General features: G+C 45.4%; 1 protein-coding gene across 1 annotated transcript in view; it reads left to right on the top strand.

The window, feature by feature from the left end:
* LOC143282697 (uncharacterized) overlaps positions 1-23,793 on the top strand; it is a 223,767-nt gene that overhangs the window by 116,185 nt on the left and 83,789 nt on the right.

The raw sequence follows: 23,793 nt of genomic DNA, 5'->3' as shown, positions 1-23,793 counted from the left end.
CTCTCACCGGTGGGCTGAATTGTGACGATTGTTCAGCAGTGTGGTTTGTAAAGTCGTCTCATGTGTGTGTGTGTCTGTGCGTGTGTGTGCGTGTGTGTAATTTTTGCTGCGTCGGCTTTTTCACTCTCGCTCAGTTGAAAATCTCCCCCCCCCTCTCTCTCTCTCTCTCTCTCTCTCCTCTCTTTCACTGTCTCTCAACTCGTGTTGCATTTGTAGCCTCTAGCGCACAGGGTATCAACAATGACTCATTGTCACCTACTTTGGTCGTGGAGGCGCTGCACTGCTGAACGCATTACTTTTTCCATATCGCTGTGAGGGCCCGAGTTCCGGCAAAACTCTTCTGCCCATCCAGTGGTCTGCCCACTTCTTTCGCTGTCTGTCTCCAGTATCCTTTTCCCTTGCCTTCTTCCCTGAAGGATGGTCTTTGAGAGCCCTTCAGATCTCGTCAAACGGCCACACCATTTCATTTTCTTTTTTTCTGCTATGGTCGGAAGGTCGTCATTACGACCAAACGGTCTGTCTGATGGGTTTTTTTCTGACTTCAGTGTCAGGCGGTCCATATATGAGATGCCAAGGAGTCTTCTGAAGCGTCTCATTTGCACTGCTTTGATCCTCCTCTGAAGCTCAGTCGTAAGAGTCCAGTCCAGGACTCGCATGCATACAAGGAAATAGAACCAGTGCATGCAGGAGCTGCAGCTTTGTTCTGAGACTAATGTTAATGTCTCTCCAAACGGGCTTCAGTCTTCTTGCCAGTGCTGCTGCTGTCAGCGCTGCTCTTACCAGTACTTCGGCCTTGGACCCTTCTTCACTGGTGATGGCGGCATGGTTCTAAAACGGATTCGCTTTCCTGTTTCAACAATGACATGCCGCCCAGAAGCACCAAGAAAAATCCCTGTTATACAATAGTCTCCCTAATTCGTCAACAGCTGCATGACAAAAGGTTGTCGCCTAGAGTAAACGAATGGTTAGATTGGCGTTTCCTATCTTTTCAGCACGCTATTAATCCCATCTTTTCAACAAGCCATATCGTTCGGATGTCCCAGTGCAGGTCAGTGTCAGTTTGCGACGATGTAAGTGAAACTAATTTGTAGGAGTTGGTGTATGGGGCATAAAGAAGGGGGGTGGGGAGAGGGGACGAAGATGGATGATTGTGAATGAGTTGATTTTTTCTCTCATAAAAGTAAAACTTTACATTATATATGTGTGTACATCTACAGCCGTTCAGTGCGGGGTAGTTGTGATTTAGTCCCTGGACGAAATTTGCTGACGGTGACAGATGGATCATCTGGGGGGGAGTCATTTAAGGAGGTTGGGGGTGGGTTTTTTTGTGGGGGGTGGAGGGGGGTGGTGGAGTGAAAGTGGGTGGAGGGGGGAGAGAGGATGAGGAATGGAGAAGCAGTTGTTGTTTTATTGTTTTCAAGTGACTGTGTCCGCAATTGTGGTTAGACGACATTAGTGAAGGTGATTCATTATATAGGGAGTTTCGTGTGTTGTTGCGTGTTGTGTCGTGTCCTCTCTCTCTCTCTCTCTCTCTCTCTCTCTGTCACTCACTCTCTCTCTCTCTCTCTCTCTCTCTCTCTCTCTCTCTCTCTGTCACTCACTCTCTCTCTCTCATACATATCACTGATTGGCCTATTGCATACCCTTCCCTCAGTTCCCCCCCCCCTTCCTGTCTACTCCTTTTGGCGCAGGTGTGATCGTATTGTACCCCCTTACCCCATGGCCCCTCCTCATCCACCTCCACCCTTGCCAATCATTGTTATGTGTTTTTGTATACCCCCACCCCCTTCCTTCACATCCATTCAACCCCACTTGACACGGCCAAAGTGGCCTAGTCATTAAAAAGTTCGAGTCGTTTCTAACACTGTCTTCCCCCCCCCCCCTCCCCCTCCCTCCCCGCCGCCCCCCACCTCTTTCTCTCCTTCCCTCTGTCTTTCGCCCACCTCCCCCCCCTCTCTCACTCTCTCTGTCTCTCTCTCTCTCTCCCTCTATCTTTTTTTCGACCCCCCTCCTTTTCTTTCTCTCCTTCCCTCTATTGCCCCCACCCCACCCCCCTCAACCCCCCCCCTCTCTCTCTCCTTGCCTTCTCTTTCCTTTGTCTCTGTGTCTTTGTCGAGAGGTTGACACAGATGTAGTGAGCGCCTCCATTGGCAGAGATAGACATCATTTTGTCAGAATCTGTGCTGAAGATGTGTACACGTGGCAGCAAGCAAGGTCAGCAGAACGTTCTCTTTTCAACCAGAACAAAAATGGTTTAGACAATTTCAGGGAATGTCGTTCTCTCAGTTTTCTGGTGGCCATGGTCTACAAAACAGACAGTATTGTTCCAGTATAGGCCCACATGATCCAGGATTTGAACACAAGGGATGTTGGCTGTTTGTCGTTGTTTTGTTGAACGTATTCACTTCCTCTTCTTCGTTCGTGGACTGCAACTCCCACGTTCACTCGTATGTACACAAGTGGGCTTTTACGTGTATGACCGTTTGTACCGCTCCATGTAGGCAGCCATACTACGTTTTCGGTGGTGTGCATGCTGGGTGTTTTTCTTGTTTCCATTACTCACTGAACGCTGACATGGATTACAGGATCTTTAACGTGCTTATTTGATTTTCTGCTTGCGTATACACACGAAGGGGATTCAGGCACAAGCAGGTCTGCACATTATGTTGACCTAGGAGATAGAAAAGATCTCCACCCTTTACCCACCAGGCGCCGCTACCGAGATTGGAACGCGGGACCCTCAGATTGTAAGTCCAACGCTTTAGCCACCGGTTATTGCGCCCGTCGTTCATATGGGCGAAGTTTTATGTTTTGATTTAAGTTTTGATTTTTGATATAATTTCAAAATGGGTGTTGCTCAAAATTGCAGTTTTATGACTTTTGAATTTAAGAAAAGCGTTGTTTTTTTTTAAAAAAATTTGTTTTTTTGTTTTTTGTTTTTGTTTTTTTGTATACACTTATCTTTTTTATGCACTCACGAAGAGCCGCTCAAGGCAGTATGCATCATGACTATGCACCAACATTGTTTTAACATTGCTTATTGTATGAATTTAAAACAAATGTGTGTGTGTGTGTGCGTGTGTGTGTGTGTGTGTGTGTAGAGAGAGAGAGAGAGAGAGAGAGATGATAAAACGTAAAACACAAGTCTAAAACTTGTGGAAGATAGCTATATGATACATATATATATATATATATATATGTATATAAACATGTCACAGAAGGCTACACATTTTATGCCACTTGATATGTTCATTCAATTAGTTACTTGCTGCCAGTATCTGCCAGTTCAATTCATGCAAATGTGTACCCCTGTGGTAGTGTATTGTTGTATTGACCTTTAGTGTTGGACATTTTTAAAGTAATTGAAATCCTTTTCATTATGTACGCTTTCTCCAGCCATGAGCTGTTGTTTGTGTCTCTTCTTTAATACCTGCAGACTTTCTGATCTTTTATTTTTCTCTTTTAGTTAAGTATGTATGTATATTTTTGTATCTGTTTACGCCAGTATGTATCACCAGAGTTTGTACCTTAAAAAAAAAAAAAAAAAAAAGCAACCCCCCCCCCCCCAAAAAAAAAAAAACAACAAAAAAAACAACCCCGCTTTGATTAAAAGAAAAGAAAAAAAAAAAAGATTGTGAGCTTGAAAACGATTGCCTTTCAGATGTAGGCGTGTATTTGACGTCTCATTTCCATTGATTTGGTCCATGGTCTCTCAGCCATATGACGAGTATCTCAGCGTTGATAGAACTTCATGTCATTGGCGCTATCATGTCAATAGCGCAGTGGGAAGGTACCCCATATGACTGTCATTTCTTTTGGATTCGGAAATGGAGGACTTTAGGATCCCATCCCAAGAGTAGGGTTGAAGGGCGGATGAGGTGGGCGGAGGAGGGAGGGAGGCAGAGGGCTGAGATTCTGGATGTGAGAGAACAGTGGAGATGAGGGGAGACAGTGAGGAAGGGGTGGAAGAATGATTAAATATGACTGTGAAGAAAAAAGAATGAGATTCTGATCGTGTCACTCATCCAAGCTTTTCACACGGTTTTTTTTGTTGTTGTTGTTTGTTTGTTTGTTTTACTGGATCAGTGTGGGTGTGTGTATGTGTATGGGTGTGCTGTTGTTGTTGTTGTATATTGTTCTTGTCGTTAAGTTGCCCTGAAACTAATTGCCAGTGATCAGCAGCTTCGGTTCCACATGATAATGACCTGTACATATTTGGCACCAAAGAAAAAGAAAAAAAAAAACACCCTTGGCATTGATTCTGCTAACACTTGAACACCAAACTTGCTTTTTTCTGTGCACTGTCTGAACCCTTCTACTGTCTGACATTTGAACACTGGTATTTTGTTGTTTGACACAAGGGCGATACCGTCTAATTTCGGATCGTCATTCGTGACACCATTCAAAGTCAGGTCTGTTGATGATACAAGGGACAGGTCATGACAAGGCAAAAGACTGGGTCTGAGTCAGATGACAGTTAATGTTTTTTCTTGGAGATATGATATACTGTTCGGAACCAGGAACATGAGTCATCAGCTTAACGTCATTTAGCATAATTATGTACACACTGCGCGGCTGGGGTCACCAAAGATACCTACACACACACCTTGGGAGACAGCCGCCCTCTCAGTCCTGTCCCCAAGGAAAGGATCCCGACACCACAGGCCAGTGACCTCGGATGGCCTCTGTTTCGGTGCCCCTCACAGCTCCAAAAGCCGTGACCTGGATAGTTGGGGACAGGGTGGGAGGGGCGGGCATGGGAGAGGAGAACTTTTTTTTTCTTTCTTTTTTTTTTCTTCTCTCAGGTGCGTCGTTCCGTGTAGTGAGTGGAATGACCCTTTCGTCCCAGGGTAGTTTGTATTGTACAGAATGAGAGAGGTAGCGGGGTGGGCAGGGGTATTGTGTGTGATTCCTTCTGACAGCTGTATTTTTGTCTGTTGCTTCTGCTCGCCATTAATTTGTCATCTTTTTTTTATCCTTTTTTTTCTTTTTTCTTTTTTTTTTTTAGGGGGGGGAGGGTGTGTGTGTTCTTTTTGTTGTTATATGTTCTTGTTTATGTCCATAGATTTGTATTTCGTGAATATGATCTCGTTGCGATTTTTTTTCTGTGTGTATTTGTGTGTGTGTAATTGTTGTTTATTAGTTGTTGTTTTGTGGTGGTGTTTTTTTTTTTGGTTGTTTTTTGTTTGTTTGTTGTTGTTTTTTTTGGGGGGGGTTGTAGTTGTTGTTTTTTGTTTTGTTTTGTTTTGTTTTTACCACCTGTGAATTTCTGCTGTTCTAAAGATAATAAATTATACAGCAGTGGAAGCATTTGTATTGTTAATGTTGTTGATGATGAGGATGATGACAAGAATCAACAAATAGTTCAAAATGCAACCTATATTAATGTTCGACGAAATGTGTCTGTAGTTATAATCATCATCTCGCTGTAAACGTACCGTACGGTAGAACAACGAGACGACGATGGTGACAGTGTCAGTCTGTAGTGTCGGGCGAACTGTAGTGATAGGCTTCTTGCCAGCCATTGTGAGCATTCCTTACTGTGCTGATGATAACTTTGGGATCATGTTATTTGCTGCTTACGTGTATGTTGACACACAACGTAAGTTTATAATGATAACCTTTGTATGTGTGTGTGTGCTTGTGCGTGCGTGCGTGCGTGTGTGTGTGTGTGTGTGCGTGCGTGTGTGTTTATCTTTATATGTAATACCGCCGGCGTTTTCTCTTCTTTTTTGTTGTTGTTGTTGTTGTTGTCGAACGGTAGGAATCCCACGCGAGCCACAAAGGTTGTTTTTTGTTTGGTTCTGAAAGGATCGCAAGGTTGACATTCCGCGTGATGGCAATGTCCATTGAGGGCTTGTCACGTTCCTGCACTCGCTCACGTGGAGGATTTTTTATCAGTACTACTGTGAGAATCCTCTCGGTCTGTATGTGTCTCCTGTCTGTCTGGATCTCTCTCTCTCTCTCTCTTTCTCCGCACACACGCACGCGCGCACACACACACACACACACACACACACACACACACACACACACACACACACACAGAGAGAGAGAGGGACGGCATTCCCGTGTCTGCCCTTTTCTCGCACTGTCACCATCACCCCCTTCCTGCCCACATCACTCTCTTTCCCTTCTCCCTGTTCTCTTTCCATACACGTTTAACACGCATGCGGACCGTATATTTTGTATATATGGTGACAGATCTGGCTGTTCCTGACTTGTTGATAGTTAGTCACGACAAAGGTATGCCGTGTGTGTAATCACTTGCTAATCTGCCTCTTCAACACACAGACACACACAAACACACAAACACACACACACACACACACACACACACACCACACACACACACACAGAGAGAGAGAGAGAGAGAGAGAGAGAGAGCTAGGATTCCGCCAGCAAGATTAGTCTTCAGGTATATATTTACTGTATACACCTTCCGAAAATACAACCTTCCCCCAGTGTTCCTTCTGCTCTAAATTTACGAGTTGGAGAACACCAGTCCTGTTGGATAAAGGCAGCTGAAGTAGAGGTGGTTTTGTGATTATTGAGGGGGAGGAGGGGGGTGCGTTGAAGGACAGAGAGGGAGATGATGGGAGATGAGACTGCGAGGCCGAGACTGGGGGATCCCCAAGTGGGGAGTCAAGAGAAATAGTTGGGCGGGGAGTGTTTGTGTGTGTGTGTGGGGGGGGGGGGGATAGAGAGGGGGAGATTACAGAAGACTTCGTGTCAGCCTATCTCTCTCTCTCTCTCTTTCTCTCTCACTTCTTCATAAGGGGCCTAGGCCTGTACATGAATAAACCATCTGGAATCGGGAATCTATCTCTGTGCATAAAAGCCAAACAGGTTATTGTCAGTAAAGAATTTTCATTTTATTTAATCCCCCCCCCTCTCTCTCTCTCTCTCTCTCTCTCTCTCTCTCTCTCGCTCTCTCAGTGCTTCACGCGTCTGGCATTTGTGGTGAGAAAAGGAGCAGCTTTAGTCATTGAGTAAGATGTACGTTGTGGGGTCATTTCTTTCGACTCTTGGTGACTGAAACTCTGGGGTAGTGTATGCATGGTTGTAGTGAGTAAGGGTGCAGCTATGACTTATTTTTTGTTTTAGATAATCAGATGTTGTTATTGTTTAAAACACTAAACCTCAGACAGTGAGGGTTGTATTAACTTGTAAGTTTAGCTGACTTGAGTCATCGTCACGTGTTTTCATTTTTAAAAAATCATTTGTCAGAACTGATATTATGCTGCTGTCTCAAGTTCATGGCAATGTGTGTGTGAGTTGGGACAGGGTTAGGAAGTGGTGGTAAGAGTTGTCACAATGAGAATGTACTTGTCGTGGTGTTTGTACATTGTGCTTTTATGATATGAATGATTGTGGTTTTTATGACTTTTTATTAGTTTTGTATCATTATGTTTCCACGTAGTCTTTTGTGAAGGACTATGACTCTCAAACCAGAAGCAAGATTGCACTGGCTTTAAGTGCTGCAGCCTTGGGGGCTAGTTGGCCTTTGGGAACCATCCCATCGCCGACTGTCCTAAAACCCTCTTGGCCGAGAGAATGGGGTTTAACTTAGACAAGACACTCTCCACAATAATCAGAATTCTAGCCCAGATTGTCGGGACAGCAGTTGCCTCCTCTGCTGTTCTGACGGTCAGAATCGGACACAACTGACTGCATCTCATGTGGTTTATTCTATTCATTTCAAGCATTGCATTTGTAAAGCGCTTTGAGCTTGCTTATGATTAGTAGTAGTAGTGGCAGTAGTAGTTGTATGTCTGGTTAAGAGGAAGACAGCGCGCGGTCATTTCACAGCCAGTCCTACAGCAGAGAGAGAAAAAAACATGTAGAGTTGTACGACTGATGACCAGATATTGGCGGCATTGGTCAGGCCGTTCCGTGCTGAGCTGGGGGGGTCTGGGCGGAGAGACTGAGAGGAGTATGGGTCAAGTCCGTCTATTTGCAGTGCTCAGCGCAGCGCAGTGGTGTTGATTTTACTACTGCTTCCCTCCCCATCCTGCCAGCCACTGACAGGAAGGAGTCCTCTCTCTCTCTCTCTCTCTCTCTCTCCCTTCCCTTCCCCCCACATCCCACGTGTGTGCCAGCGCTCTCTCATCATGCTCATCACGGTGTCTGGTGTGAGTGTGTGCACTCAGCTGGAAAACTCAGCCTTCCCTCCCATGCTCCCCTTGTATGATTCGCAACTGGCGTTGAACTGATGAGGAACAGTACATTTACTTGACAGAGCGATTATTTCGGTATGTGTAGAGGGTAGAATTTCTGTGTCCCATTCTCTTTCCCCCATCTCCAGTGAATAGTTTCTCTGTCTCACTCTGTCTGTCTGTCTCTCTCCCCCTTTTATGATAGTGTATTGCTACACAACAAAATTTTGTTGACGGATTCACTCTTGTCCTCATGCCCAATGACATTAAAGTGTCAACTAACTCTCTCTCTCTCTCTCTCTCTCTCTCTCTCTCTCTCTGAAAAAACGCTTCATCACATATATTGAGCGTATAGAGTGCTTACCTCCCAATCCCGCATATCAATCTGCTGATATTCCTAACACTGATTTTCTGATGGCGGTGGCAGCCACAGTAGCATCAGTAGTAGTTGTGGTGGTGATGGTGGTGGCACTGGTCGTGTTTCGAGAGCTTTCTCGAAATCCCAAATGTTAGTGACAGGGGGAAAAATGTTCTTTTTTTTGCCCGTCGTCTGCCATACTAATGGGATGGAGCAGGGAGGGAAGAGGGACAGAAGGAGAAGTGGAGGGGGAGGGTCTGTGGCCGTCGGTGCTTCCTCCATGAAGCAGGTGAGCGAGGAGAGACACCACCACCACCACCAAGAAATGAACCCGATTGCTCCCTCTTTCTGTGTGTGTGGGAGAGGGCAGGGGGACGGGGGAGTGGGGGGGGGGTGCCCCTACTCACATCTGTATCCACCTACCTCTACAACCACCATCCTCTGCCACTGAGCTCTCCACCCCTCCCCGCTACACCTACTAACTCCATCACCCTATCCCTCTCACCCCTGCTCTTCCCCTCCCCTATCCCCCCTCCTATTCCGTCTCTTCTTTCCCTCCCCCCCCCCCCTACACCACGGCGGGCCGTCTTTACTCTCATAGTGAATCCCCTTACCTGCAACCCCCACCCCCATGTATGATAAGACCACCTCCTCTCCTCAACTCCTTCCTTTCCCCCTCACCATCGTTTTGCCAATACCTCCCCTGTCTCTCTGCCTTCCGAGCGGGTCGGCTTGAATCTGTGTGCACGGAAAGTTAAGACTGAATTAGACTGTGATTATTTTTCGCCTGCTTCTTCAAGTTCTTCCATACTTGACTGCGTTTGTCAACACTGTGAGGGCAGAAGTGGAAAGGAGAAGGAAGTGAAAAAAAGGTTGGTTTGATACTGTAGCACAAAATAGTATGTTTCTTTTCTTTTTCTTTTTAGTTTTTTTCAGTGTGATCAGTTGTGATGTGGAATGCTGCTGTGAGGAAACCATGCAGTCGTGATCGCTGCACCACGCTGCTGTGCTTGTGTTGGAATTTGAAGCCTGTGCCCATCTGTGTATGTTGCTGAAGCGAAACGTGGTGTCTGGGTTGTAGATCATCAGTTATTGATTCTGTCGGTCGCTCGTTCGTTCGTTCATCTGTTTATTCGTTCGTGTATCTGTTCGTTTGTGTATTCGTTCGTCCGTTCGTCTCTTCATATGTTTATTCGATTGTTCGTTTGTTCATTCATTCGTTTTTGTTTTTGTCTTTGAATTCTGGTTTGACTTGGGCTGTGCATCACAGGTTAGCATTCATTTGTTCAGTCGTCGATTAATTTGTTTTAATTAATATCTTTAGTTTTGATTACTTCTAGCAGATACTGTATACACTGTAAAGACTGTGTATATGGTATGTGTTTCCATTGAACTACCTAAGACTTCGTTAATAGTTTCTTTCATCTCTCGCTTTCTCCCTGACGCCCTTCCTCCACTGTGATAAACACTGTTACTGTCAGAAAGTCTCTCGGGTGTTATGTTCGTTGTAAGAGAATAAAAGAGCTCATGTACGGTAAGGAATTTGCCGTGCGGATGTCACAATCTTATCTTGTGGAAAGCACTGGTGCCACTGACAAAGCACGCGTGACGCGACTGGGGATCCATTGTGCACACAGCTACAAAAGTCAGGCAAGCGTTTCCTCCACTGCCCCTGGAAGAAGAGGGGGAGGAAGTATCAGTGGCGGATCGCTGGTGATACGGTGCTACCCGTCATTAAACACACGGTGCTTGTACAGCACAACAGTGGGGATTTTTGTCAAGATGTTGATTTTGTTTTGTTTTTCATATTTGGGAGGAGGGATATTGTTTAATGCCCCGTCACACATATCGGTGATTGAAGACAATTTTTGTTAGTGTATTAATGTATACATTTGAGTATTATCGTTTAGAAGAGGATGGGGAAATGGGTGGATGGTGAGTTGGGGGAAACCGGGCATATGAGTGAGGGCGGTGGGTGAAATTTGAAAAAAAAAAAGAAAAAGAAATCTAAAAACAATTACAGATAATTACTTAAAGGACTTCGTAAAAGAGAATTAGTTAATCTAACAAGCGAAACAACTGATAATGAATGCAAAAATTCGAAAACATAAACGTTCTCAGTCACTTGTGAAGACACACTTTCGTGCAGATGTTGGGAGAAACTATGCAAGTGCCTTTTTTTCTCCTCTTTATGTACTGCTGTCACCCTCCCCTTGGCAAAGACAGTTGTCAAATGCAATAAAACATTGTCATCATTAGAAGAAAAAAAGTAATGAATTCAAGTGTATTTCAATCATTGATTCATTTCTTTCACAACAAAACAGAAACGTTATCTCGAGGCTTCTTTGGATAAGGATCCCAATTTCAAGTCAGTGTTTCAACGGCAGTTCAGTCTGACTCAAAGGGGAAAAAAAGAGCTTGCAGTCTGTTGCAGAGGTGACTGACAGTGCACACGTCAGCACGTGATGTCAGTCTGCAACTCCCCGATTAACTCAGCAAACAGAACAGTGTATGAACAGTCTGACGGATTATGATGTTCCAGTTACACGTACAGGTTAATCATTGGCGAGCTGCATGTCTTCCTGCGTAGAAGTTAAACGTTCACTAAATCATAGTAAAGTACGTGGTCTCCAGCAATATTTTGTAGCTATACACTGGAATTTCGAACTGCGTATATATGCCAGACCTAGAAACCTTCAGACCCTATCCGGAGTCTCGTGACTAAAGCCACCTCCACCTCCCCCCCCCCCACTCCCCTCCCGACCCTCCACCCTCCCAACTTCCCCGTGACATCACCATTGCCCATGTTTGTTTCAGAGGTTGCCCCAGGTGAGGATCCTTGTTTTGCCTTTCCGTGGGCCTTCTCCTTTGGGTGATGACAGAGGTGGAGGGCGAGTGGGGCATAGGTGGCAGATATTAGCCAGTGAGTGGAGAATTAGAAGTGTCTTTATTTCCAGTTAAATGATTTTGCTAACATTACGTAAGGAGTGACAAAGTCCAGGCTTCAGTAAGGCTGGCATTCTTCTTGCTCAAGAATGTGGGGATCTCGCGAGTGGGTGATAACGAAAGAGGTTTAGGTACCTGTAGCACGTGATGTGTATGTGATGTGTGTGTGTGCGCGCGCGCGCGTTTGTGCGTGCGAGTGTGTGTGAGTGACGGGCTGTAGTGATGGAGGAGGTACCAAGTTCTTTCTTTGTTCCCCCCCACCAAAAGGAGTAACCCCCCCCTCTCTCTCTCTCTCTCTCTCCAACCTCTTTCATCCCCCTCCTCCCTCCCTTATCTCTCTCCCCTTCAATTCCACCCGCATCTCTCTTTTACTTTTTCAGGCACTGTTCCAGAAAAAAATGTTTTCTTTTTATTCATTTGCACGTGTGTGTGTGTGTGTGTATGCGCGCGCGCGTTTGTGCTTGGTTTCCCGTTCCAGTGTGTGTTTCTGTGACACATTTAACAGTAATTTGAAGGTTTTTGTTGTTGGTGCTGTTTGCTTGATCGTTTTTTTGTTTGTTTTTTGTTTTGTTTTTTTCGGGGGGGTTTTGGTTGTTTTTTTGTTTTTTGTTGGGTTTTTTTTTCCATTGTTGTTGTTTTTCTCCTTCTTTGGAGCAGCCCTATTGGAGCTGATGGATCGTTTCTGCTTTTCTTTCTTCTTTGTACTACATTCTTTTCTTCTAACGTGTTACAATGTGCGTTTGTAGATTCTGTTTTCGACATTAGGGATAATCATTATCTTGAAGTTGGGTTTATTGGACTCTTTTTGTCCCCTTTGTAGCTCTTATTGCGTGGGAGGTGGGGGGGGGGGAGTTGTGGTGGTGGTGGTGTTTTTTGATGTTGTTTTTGTGTGTGTATCTATTGTTGTTGTTGGGGTTTCTTATTGGTTTTTTGGTTGTTTCTCTGTTGTTGTTGTTTTTGGTGGTGTTTGTTTTGTTTTGGTGTGTGGGGTTTTTTGGTAGTTTTTTTTTTTTTGTTTTTCGTTATTGTTGTTGTTGTTTTGGGGGGTTTTGGGGTTTTTTTTTGGGTTTTTTTGTGTTGTTGTTGGGTTTGTTTGTTTGTTGTTGTTGTTTTTTTTTTGGGGGGGGGGGGGTTGCTTGTTTTGACACCTTGAAACTGAAACTGAAACTTGCTTTTCTCTCCCCAAAGGTATGAAAAAGTAAGTCGGGTTCCACCAGTATTATTATGATGGAGGTTTGGGTCTGTATTGTCTGGATTGCTATATTCTTTGGGGTTCTAGGTTGGTTTGGAAAAAATTAAAAAATGAGTAATGATGATGATAATAATAACAAAAACAATGATAATAATAAACGGGACATATACACGAATGAGGGGATGAGGATGATTTGAAATTGATTTCAACCACTTCTAACAAGTAAAAGGAAAATATGCCTCTCTCTCTCTCTCTCTCTCTCTCTCTCTCTCTCTCTCTCTCGTCTCCTAAAAACACACACCCACCAAGAACAAAACTGCAAAATTTCATCTTCAAAATTGCAAAATCAGGGCGAATGAACACTTCTCGCTTTTTTCCCTTAATTTAAAAAAAAATTTTTTTTTTTTAATAACGCTCAACGTGACATGAATTTTATGGTGCCTACTTTATGGGGCATTGGCGTCATAAAAAGGGTAATCTTTCTGATGATAGAAGGGGGAGAGGGAGAGAGTACCTGGCGGATTATGACGTAAGAAGCGAAGTGAAGCGACTCGACAGCTGCAACTGTGTGGAGTTATGTTTAGTCAGTGTGGTCTCTTTTTTTTGTCTTTTTTCTTTTTTTCTTGTTTTTTCCTGGCCTTCTTCTGTCCTTTATTTCCTAACCTGTGTTAAAGACTTGCCGATTTTTTGTTTTCGGTAGATGGGGGTGGATACTTTAATTAATAGTGAGAGGCAACGATATGATTGAAGAGCTCCATTTTAGGCTTGAGCCTGCATGCTATGGGATGTACTCGGCGCTTTCTTTCGTAGAATATTGCCTGATGTCTTATGCCTGACCTGAGAGATAACTGACAGGTGGTGGTCAGGAGAGTTGATCCGCGCTTACAGTGATGTGTCAGTGAACTTGGCGACTGTTCACCCCATGGCTGCACTCTTCCCTGGGCTCCCAGTTGATAGTCCAGCTCCAGTCTGCCTTTTGGAGCTCAGAGACTAGGCCCAGTCTTTCCACTTGACCACAAAGGGTCTACCCTCTTGTCTTTCCACTTGACAAAGGGTCTAGCCCCAGTCTTTCCACTTGACATCAAAGGGTCTAGCCCCAGTCTTCCCACCTCAAAAGGTCTACCCTCAGTCTTGCCACTTGACCTCAAAAGGTCTAGCCCCAGTCTTCCCATTTGACCTCAACGGGTCCAGTCCCAATCTTCCCACTTGACCTCAAAAGGTCTAGCCCCAGTCTTCCCACTTGACCTCAAAAGGTCTAGCCCCAGTCTTCCCATTTGACCTCAACGGGTCCAGTCCCAATCTTCCCACTTGACCTCAACGGGTCCAGTCCCAGTCTTCCCACTTGACCTCAAAGGGTCTACCCTCAGTCTTCCCACTTGACCTCAAAAGGTCTACCCTAGTCTTCCCACGACCTCAAGGGGTCTAGTCATAGTCTTCCCACTTGACCTCAAAAGGTCTGCCCTCAGTCTGTCCACTTGACCTCAAGGGGTGTAGCCCCAGTCTTCCCACGACCTCAAGGGGTCTAGTCCCAGTCTTCCCATTGAAGCTCTGAGGGTCTAGTCCCAGTCTTCCATTGAAGCTCAGAGGGTCTAGTCCCTGTCTTCCCATTGAAGCTCAGAGGGTCTAGTCCCTGTCTTCCCATTGAAGCTCAGAGGGTCTAGTCCGTCTTCCCATTGAAACTCAGAGGGTCTAGTCCCTGTCTTCCCATTGAAGCTCAGAGGGTCTAGTCCCACTCTTGGAGCGGCATCCTCTGCGACACCTTCACTTTGTACTGTGCTGCAGGATTTCGGTCTGCTACTGATAGATCACAGCTAATGGTCAGGGCTTCATAAACCAGTTTCCTCTTCGACGATCTTCCTGAACACAGATTGATGCATCTGTTTCATAACTGTTTGTTTTGACAAAGCTGTTCTTGGACGCTTTTCGTGCTTGTCACTCCCTGACTTCTAGCCAAGAACCAGGACCCTGGGGTCTGTACTTCTACGATTATTATCAAACTATTCGCACCTAAATTCTATGTCATATTTGAGCTTGATCGGTGAAATAATGTGGGTATGCAAAGGGTACTAAACCGACCGACAGACAGAGCAAATATTTTGTACATCTCTTTTAAACGGGCGTGCAATTGACTATCGACAGGCTCATTTCATTTCGTCCGCAAGTACAGAGAATCATCAGTCTTGACCTTGTATGTTCAAGTAGGGGGACGTCCACGAGTTAAGCCAATCGTAAAACCTTTTGCTTTTCAGGGCTAAGGTGTTGTGTAGTCATTGTAGAAGCGATTGTAAAATATTCGCCTTTCAACAGCCCCCCACCCCACTCCCTACTCCCCCTACAGCCCCTTTCCTTTGCTTTACGTTCGTGCCGCGCCGTCTGTCTGTTGACGAGCCCCCCCCCCCCCCACCACACACACACACACACCTCCCTCGCCCAGCCCCTCCTTCTCCCATCCCGCTCTTTCTGGACCTGGTTGGTTCAATGGTACGACACTAATACCTCTGCACAAAGAAGACTGGGCTCTGTCAGGGGGTGAAAGGGGACCGCTCTAAGCCGACATAATGCTGCTTTATTGTGACCAATAATCAGCGGAATTAAGCAAATCCGTCTTTCGCCATCCGACGGTGGGAAAGGAATTCCCGAAGCGAGGAATACATCAAGCAGAGAAGTGACTTTAAAAATTTGGGAAGGCCGGGCCCAGAGGGGCGGGGAAAACCTGTGCACTTCAGCTTTCATAAAAGCAGTCGTTGTTCATCCTCTGAACCTTCGTAACAGCTACAGTCTATTTCGGCTGCCTGGATTATTTGACTTAATTTTCAGAAATGGGAGAATGGATCATGGGGAGGAGGAGAGGGTGCTGGAGAGAACTTTCAACGTTTGACAGCATGTCAGTAGCACTTTGAAATGAAATATGTCTGCGTGTTATTGTCTCCTGTCAGCAAATTTGTGAACACTTGTGATCCTTCGTTAGCTTCATTCTTAACGTTTCCATGTTTAGATAGATAGATATACAGAACAGTGTAAAAGGGATAAAGGTTGCGAGACGACGTAAATGTGTGTGTGTGTGTGTGTGTAAGTGTACGCGTGCGCTTTCAGTCGCGCGCATTGATCGTGCGCGTTCATACTCAGTGATTCATCATTTAATTTTTGTTTTTGTTTTTTAACCCATTCGTTGAGTGCCGACAAATAAACAATTGTCATCGTCATTGTTTGCCCTCACTGCCCCCCCCCCCCTCCCTCCCTGGTTTCCCCCCCACTCACCCTCACCCACCCCCCCCCCCCCCCCCCCCCCACCCCCCCTCCCTGGCTCTCTTCTCTTCTGTACTTATCCGCTTAATCCGTCAGGACGATGTCGTTTATGTTGGTTAGTGCCTGGTACAAAGCATCGCCCGTTGCACTCGCCAGGTGAGCAAATGAAGCACTGAGTCGGCAAGACTGGCTGCGCAGGAACGACTGAACTGAATAGCTGCGCGCAACATTCCATCGTCGTGCTGCTCTCCTCTTTCACTGGACTTCCCACGAAACATTTTGGGTATCGAATATCAGCGTGCTTAGGTAGGAGGTCTTGGGGGAGGGGGGCGGGGGGGGGGGGGACCTGTCAGGATTTCTCACAACCTCATAACTGCCTTTAGTGTATACTGCCTGGAGACCGGACTGGGGGCTTGTGGGGTGGGGGTGGGGGGGGATCCTTTGGTGAGATAGAAGCTGGGGGTTTGGCGGGGGGTGGAAGTTGAGTGAGGGGTGGCGGAAAATGCTAAAGGAGGGAGGGGGGTGAATAATGACACAAATAACGCAGCCAGCGTGAAGATCTTTAGTCTGAACCAGGGATATGACCTCGCGCGCACGCTCAATTCCTGTGACGCAGTGGGACGAACAATGTGGGCCTTCAGTCAGTGGGTTTCCGTTTGCCTCCCCTGATATCTCTCGCTGCCCTCCCACACTGGAGACCTTATCTCTCTGTATGTATAAGACGGGAGTCGTTGTCCGCTTTGGTTTTGTTAGTTGCTGACTGGTGGTACTTGACTGACACTGAAGCTGTGTGGATACAGTTCAGCTGTGCTTTTTTTAGTATTCAGCTCAGTGAATTTTGTAGGTTTTTACGGGTGGGCGGATAATACAATTCGAGAAAGGAAGGAAGGCGTTGAACTTTTCTTTTCTTGAGAAGGATCGTAAAAATATTATTTAAAAAAAAGAGAGAGAGAGAATAAGATGGAATAAATTCTGCATATCTACGCGTATTGGGGGTGTAACATTAGCCAACTAGTCAGGAAGGTTAAAGTAAAAATACAAGTGTGAGAACTGATGACATTGACAGATTGGAAAAAAAAGAAAAGAATATTGGTAATAATGATAATGATACAATAAGAATTTTTAAAAGATATTTAAAAATTTGCCTCCCTGCTCATTCTTTCCCAATAACTATGTATGTCTGTGTGTTTCTGTCCGTATGTCTCTGTGCCTGTTTGCTAAAAGACTGTCGTCAATATTTGCACAGTGTTGGCTAGTTTTGTTAGGGTAAATAGTTAATGAATTAACAACATTATGGTCACAAATATGCACCCGTTAGGTTCGGCAGGTGTGAGCATTTGCGGCCCAAGATCGCTTTTAAAACAGAACGACAGCTACGCGCAGCATTCCATCATACTGCTCCCCCTTTTTTCTTCTTCTTCGTCGTCGTCGTCTTCTCCTCCCTGCCCCCTCCCCGCACCCCCCGCACCCCTCTTTTTTCTGTCTTTTTCTGCCCCCACCCCCTTCTTCCCTGGCCTACCCACGAGGCATTTGGGTATCAAATGTCAGCGTGCTCAGGTAGGAGGTCTTTGGAGGAAAAAAAAAATCTGGATTTCTCTCACAACTGTGCTTTTGTTGTTCACAGCACTGGGACCAGGCAAGGAGAAAAATTCTTTGGTAGGACAGGAGTGATGGAGGGGGCGTCAAAAAAGAAGGTGGGGGTGCGTTGTGGGGAGTTAGGGGTCGTGTGGTGGTGGGGGGAGGGGGGAATAATAACACAAATGACTGCAGCCAGTGTCACTTCTTTGAGGTTGTTCAGTCGTATACTGCAGGGATCTGCTCGCACGCGGGCTTTTCCTGTGACACAGGGAGGCGTAACTGTGTGGCCTTCAGTCAGTGGGTGTCAGTTTACCTCCCCTGAAATATCTCGCCTCACACAGAAGACCTGTCTGTGTGAAGTCTGTGAAAGGCGAGACGTGGTCCGATTTGGGGTTATTTGTTTTGTGGTTGTGTTTTCCTCCACCACGACACTGACATGTGGTATTTGACTGATACTACAGGGCTCTCGGATAGATCTGTACTGTTTCGGTATCTGGTATCGGGAATTCCTCTTCCTTTCTCTTTTCAGTCTTTCTGCATTGTTTCTGTCTGTCTGTCGTTCCCTCACCTCCCATCCCACCATTCCCCTCAAATCCGAATCTCCACTCTCTGTTTGTCTTCTGTTTCCCCAGTCTGTCTCTTTTATCCTCACCTTTCTCTCCACCCCCCACCCCCCCTCTCTCTCTCTCTCTCTCTCTCTCTCTCTCTCTCTTTTCTTTGCCTCTCCCCGATTCCTCACAACTCAGTTCTCGTCCCCTCCTTACGTATTTCAAGGCTTTCGTCTTTTTTTTTTTTTTTTTTTTTTTTTTTTTTTTTTTTTTTGGTCTTTTTTTATTTCCTTGTCTGTTTTTTTTTTTCTCTCCCTCTTCTTCTTCTTCTTTTTCTATCTTTCCCCCAAGTCTGGAGGGGTGGTAGAGAGAGAGGGAGGGAGAGAGAGAGAGAGAGAGAGTTGGTCTAAAGGACCTGAGGGTCAGATTTCCTTTTGGCACCCCGCTGTGAGACGTGTATTTTCCCCAGTGTTTTCTCGATTCCCGAGTTTGGCAACTGACCTGCATAAAACAGACATGTCACTGCGTTTGGTAGGCTCGCCATGAACGTAGTACTAGAAACTGGAGAGAGGGGACTGGCAAGAGGGAGCGGGGAAAGAGGGGTTAAAAGGTTCTTTTCGGGGCTTGGCTGAGGGATATGTGTGTGTGAGAGTGTGAGTGTGTGTGTGTGTGTGTTGTATGCATGTGTGTGTATGTGTGTGTGCCTGTTGTTGGACAGCTATGTGCCAAAATGCCTTTTTGTTATCCATTCATATTTTTACTAAAAGTTACGCATATGAAAGATGTCTGTCACACACACACACACACACACACACACACACTCTCTCTCTCTCTCTCTCTCTCTCTCGCTCTGTCACACAAACGCGCGTGCGGTATGCATACACGCGCGCGTGCGCAATCATTTCAATAGCTCTGAATGTGAAATGCTCATCTCCTTCTCTCCCTTCACGTAAATTTTTTTTTTTTTTTTTTTTAAATCTAAAGACGCCGTTTACTTCTTCCCGCCTTTCCTGCTTCTCAGCTTACCGTCTCCCCTCCACCCGGAGCAAAACGCTACCTATGGAAAAAACAAATCCCGTGAATATTATACATCACAGCATGATGGAGGACTCTGACCCTGAAAGCCTTTAAACAAACTGTGTGTCCCCTACCTGCTTCTTCTCTTGTGCCACCCGAGTGGTGGGGAGGGACAGGGGTGGTGTGTGTGTGTGTGTGCATGTGTGTTGGGGGAGGGTGGTCTAGAGAGGACACGTACCCACACCACAATTGTTGCTTTTTTCGCTTCCTCGTTTTCTCCACTTCTTCCTCCTCTTTTACTCATCCTCTGATTGCCGCTTCTTCTTGCTTCTTGAGAAAAAAGAAAGTAAACTGAAAGCATTGCTGAACTACTTACTGTTCAGTGTTGAGCTGCTATCTTGTTTGTGATATGAGATATTTTGGATATGTTGCAGCGGTCTGAATGGAAAACCGTATCCTTGATGCTCTGTCTGAAGACTTTTTTTTCTCTTTTCTTTTTCAAAAGGAGATAAAACAAAGAAAATATATTTTGTTTTTATTGGAGAATCACTTTGTTTGAGGCAACTTTGGTTTAATGTTGTCATTTTGGTTTGGAGATTTCCTTTGAAAGCAGAGACTGCATCTGCAGTCCACTGGGCATGGGTATGAATTACTGTCTAAAATATATTCTTCACCTGAATACAGTGATTAATATGACTGTGTTCTTGATTGTCTTGGCAAAAGTCCTGGCCTTAGAATAGAGTATCCTTGAGGAATTAGTTGGGTTTTGTTTTTTTTCATACGTAGAATGCAGACAAGAACATTTAAGGTGCTAACGTACGTAGCTTGCCTTCACCTTGCTGCATGCATTATAGAAAGGATAACAACCGATCCTGTCCGCAAAACTTGCTGGCCAGGTAGTCCAGACTGTGCGAAAGCTTTTCCATGTGTTACTGAAGACCTTGCAGATGGATAAGCAAGAAACAACGAGCGCTGCCTCTGCCACCTCTGGCTGTCTTTGCTGTCCGGGACTGTTGTCAAAACATGGACCACTGACAGCTCCATCAGCGGTGGCTGAGCCTGCGGCTGTAGTTCTGGTTTTAAGGATTTGCTTATCAGTCCATCTGCACCATCCCTGGCCGAAACGTCTATCAATCAACGCTTTTAACGTCCGGGAACTGTGCATAGCCTGTTGATGGAAATAAGCGATCGACTGCTTTGCGGGGCCTGAAAGGTTGGGTTGTTCACTTGTTTGGGTCAAGCGGAATGGTTCACGGGTATGGAGGGTCAGGGGATGTTTACTCAGGAGGTGTTCAGAGTCCAGAGAGCAATTGTTCACTCGTGAAACTCGAGGGGCCCTGTACTCATTTAACTTGATGCGCCTACCCCCACCCCCAACATTCACACCGTTGAACGAATCTTGCCAGATCTAAATTTCGATTGGCCTCTTATTATTATTAGTAGTAGTAGTATCATCATCGTTAGTAGTAGTATTGTTCTTGTTGATACTTACAGAGCGCCTATCCGGTCAGAGACCAAAATCAAAGCGCTTTTTAAAGTCATTTGCTCAACAAGCTACTTTGGTAGAACCGACAGACAGCCGACTTGTGGCGCTCATCATTCGTTTCCTGTGTCATTCAGTCAAACATAAGTCACGGGCACACATACATAGTATACACAAGTTGGTTCTTGCACCAATCCGTGGCCGTGGTGTCGGTGTTCAAGGCCAGGAGGTCCTTTAGCAAAGGGACAAGAATACCACACGTGAAGAGTCATGTGCGGCGCTGATCTCAAATCAGTTCAGTCACATTCTAAAGCCCCCCATGGCAAAGTAAAGGAAGAAAAATAAGAAGAATAGGACAGTTTCAAGAAACCTGAGCGCCTGAACGGACAACAGACTCATGACAGATCCGTCTAAGCATCGAAGCCATCCTTCCTTTTCTGTTCCACGGCAAGCGAGAAGAGAAATTTCACGCCCGATGTTGGTTAGTTGTCTTCATGACGGTGGTGGTGATGGTGGTGTGTGAGTGTTTGTTTTTGAGTTGTTCGTGGTTTTCCTCTAGTGAGCATTAATCATGTTCTCGTTAGGCTTCAGGGGTGTGTCATCGTACACCAGCCGTAAAAATGTTCCACGGCTGTTTGAGTGGTTTTCCATTGGAAACGTTCTGCCCAATTATTTTTTAAACTTGTAGTTTCTTGTGAATAGTTGCCACTCCTCCCCCACCTTCTTCTTCTTTCTTTCTTTTTTCTCTCTAGTTTCATCCAGGTAGACAAGGTGAGAATTTTATCATCATCGTCATCATCTTCATTATCGTCATTACATTTCATATCATCATCATCTTCTCAGTTCTCCTTTTCCTCTTTCTCCTCCACCTACACCTCTGTTGGGGAGTTACTAATTTTATCCAGCAAGGAAAAGAGAGGGGGGGGAAGGGGGGGACGTGTTTTTTGTAACAACTGTAGCGTGCTGATGTCGGTAGTATCAGCAGAGAAGACAAGAGGAGTCGCGGGTTTTGGTTTGTGGTGCCTGCAGACAGGGAGCTTGATAACACCAGCGGAATTCTTTCTCCATCTGATGAACTGCGGGCCGCTGACAACCGCTATTCTTTTTTTCTTTTTTTTTCTCCTGGGTTGGGCTTGTTTCAGACTCCCTCCTCCCCATCTCAAACCGCCCATTCTTCCCCCCCCCCTCTCTCTCTCTCTCTCTCTCTCTCTCTCTCTCTCTCTCTCTCTCTCTCTCTCCCTCCCTGTTACTTTTCTTCATCTTCTTCTTCTGCATTCCCTGTAGTACTTCGTACCTTTGGACTCTCTCTCTCTCTCTCTCTCTCTCTCTCCCTCTCTCTCTCTCTCTCTCTCTCTCTCTCTCTCTCTCCCTCCCTCTCTCTCTCTCGGCCTTTTTTTTCCTTTTTTTTTATACGGGGCGTGGGGGAGAGGAGGGAGGTGGGCATAATACATTTCGGACGATTGAAATCTTTGCGCGCGCGCGCGCGTGTGTGTATGTGTGTTAATGCATACTTCCGACCCTCCTGGTTTTCCCATTTTCATGGGTCTGTTCTCTCCCCCGCCCCCTGACACACGCACGCATGTTCACATACACACGTACGCACACACACACTGACACGCGCGCGCGCAGGCTTAAACACACACGAGTATTGTGTAGATGTGTAACACGCATGTCAGCCGGTTCTGATTCGTTGCCTATACTATGCCAGAAGACAAAGGTCTCAGATTTATTCTTTGCCACCACTGTCACAACCCCACCGCCGCCACCCCACCTCTCCCTTCCTCTCCCTCTCTCTCTCTCTCTCTTTCTCGTGTAATTTGTTCTTGTCCTTTGTATTCCGAAATTAGATACAAATACCTGGGCTGTTTTCGCTTACAATCTTTGTATTCCGAAATTGGAGACAAATACACTGGACTGTTTTCGCTTACAATCTATTCCACGATTGCTAAATACGTGACAACATGCCTAAACAAGGAACCGCAGTAGGAATTATTGGGAAACGAAGGTGGCTTCATTAGCGGCTTCCATTCTAACATTTAGTGGGCCTTTCTCAGCAAAATAATATTAGTCATATTGTTATTATTATTATTATTATTATTGTTATTAACCAGCTGAAATAAAATAAAAACTTAGCAGTGCCAAGGGGAGAGGAAGGAAAAACGGGAGGATGGGGTGGGAGATATCACCGCTGAAGGCATTGGAAGTGATTTATCAAGCAGGAATGGAATGGAGGTGCAGGTAATATATTTCAGCGTGTACAACCGTGAGTCACACACCTTCCCCTCGCGCGGAAAAAAACCACAACAAAACAAAAAAAAACCCAACCCAACCCTGCTGAATTGGAAGGAAAGAGGCAGCTGACATCCGTGTATGCCGAGTTTAGTTTTCGGCCAGGTGTTGTGGTATCACACGTGTGAGCGCGTGTGTCTTTAGATTCCAGGAAAGGGTGGGAAATTAATCGAGTAAGGATTTTATTGTTGTTCATGTTGTTTTATAAATGGGTTTTGTCGTGTCAGAGGCTTTTTTTTAATTTTTTATTATTTTATAACACACAATAACGGGGAAGAGGGGGGTATGTTCAAAAGAGTCCTACTAGTGGTAAGGTGTGCGTTCGTCGTTGGTGGTCTTCTGGCATCATCCCTTGACGATTCATGTTTGAATGGAGTACACATAACTTTCGGTCTGCTATCTGTGGTGTGTGTGTGTGTGTGTGTGTGTGTGCAATCGTGAGAGAGAGGGAGAGTATGTCTATCTGTTTGTGTTCCTTGCCTACATCTCCGACAATCTCCAGTTCTCCTTCAAACATAGTTGTTCATATGTGGATATCTAGAGTCATTTCCACCTCCTTTCTGGCAACTGTGAATTTTGCTGCAGTTGTTGGCAAAACCAATGCCATCTTCTAGCTTTAAGTAGATTTGTTGCTCATTCGGTGCATTTCAACTGGGGAATCTTAGCTTCAACAGATTCGGCTTATAAAAAAAAAAAAAAAAAAGAATAAATACAAAGAATTTTTCGAACTCGACCCAGTCCAATTTAGTAATTTTATGGTTTCACACACGGCTGGTTAAATGTCTGACATCTGTAGTGGTGAATTAAACATTGCTACAACATATCGCGCGTGCGCGACACTCAAACACACGCGCGAGTACGTACCACTGCCGCGTTATGATTTAGAACGTCACACGTGGAATCACAAGTTTAAGACAACAATCCTCCCTCTCCCTCCCTCCCTCTGCCCAGAATATGGAGACAGTTGGGAGGAAAAT

This window comes from Babylonia areolata, chromosome 1 (genome assembly GCF_041734735.1).
Source record: "Babylonia areolata isolate BAREFJ2019XMU chromosome 1, ASM4173473v1, whole genome shotgun sequence".
In the NCBI taxonomy this organism is placed as follows: domain Eukaryota; kingdom Metazoa; phylum Mollusca; class Gastropoda; order Neogastropoda; family Buccinidae; genus Babylonia; species Babylonia areolata.
Note: the sequence above shows the minus strand (reverse complement) of the source record. Positions and strands in the feature narration are given on the sequence as shown.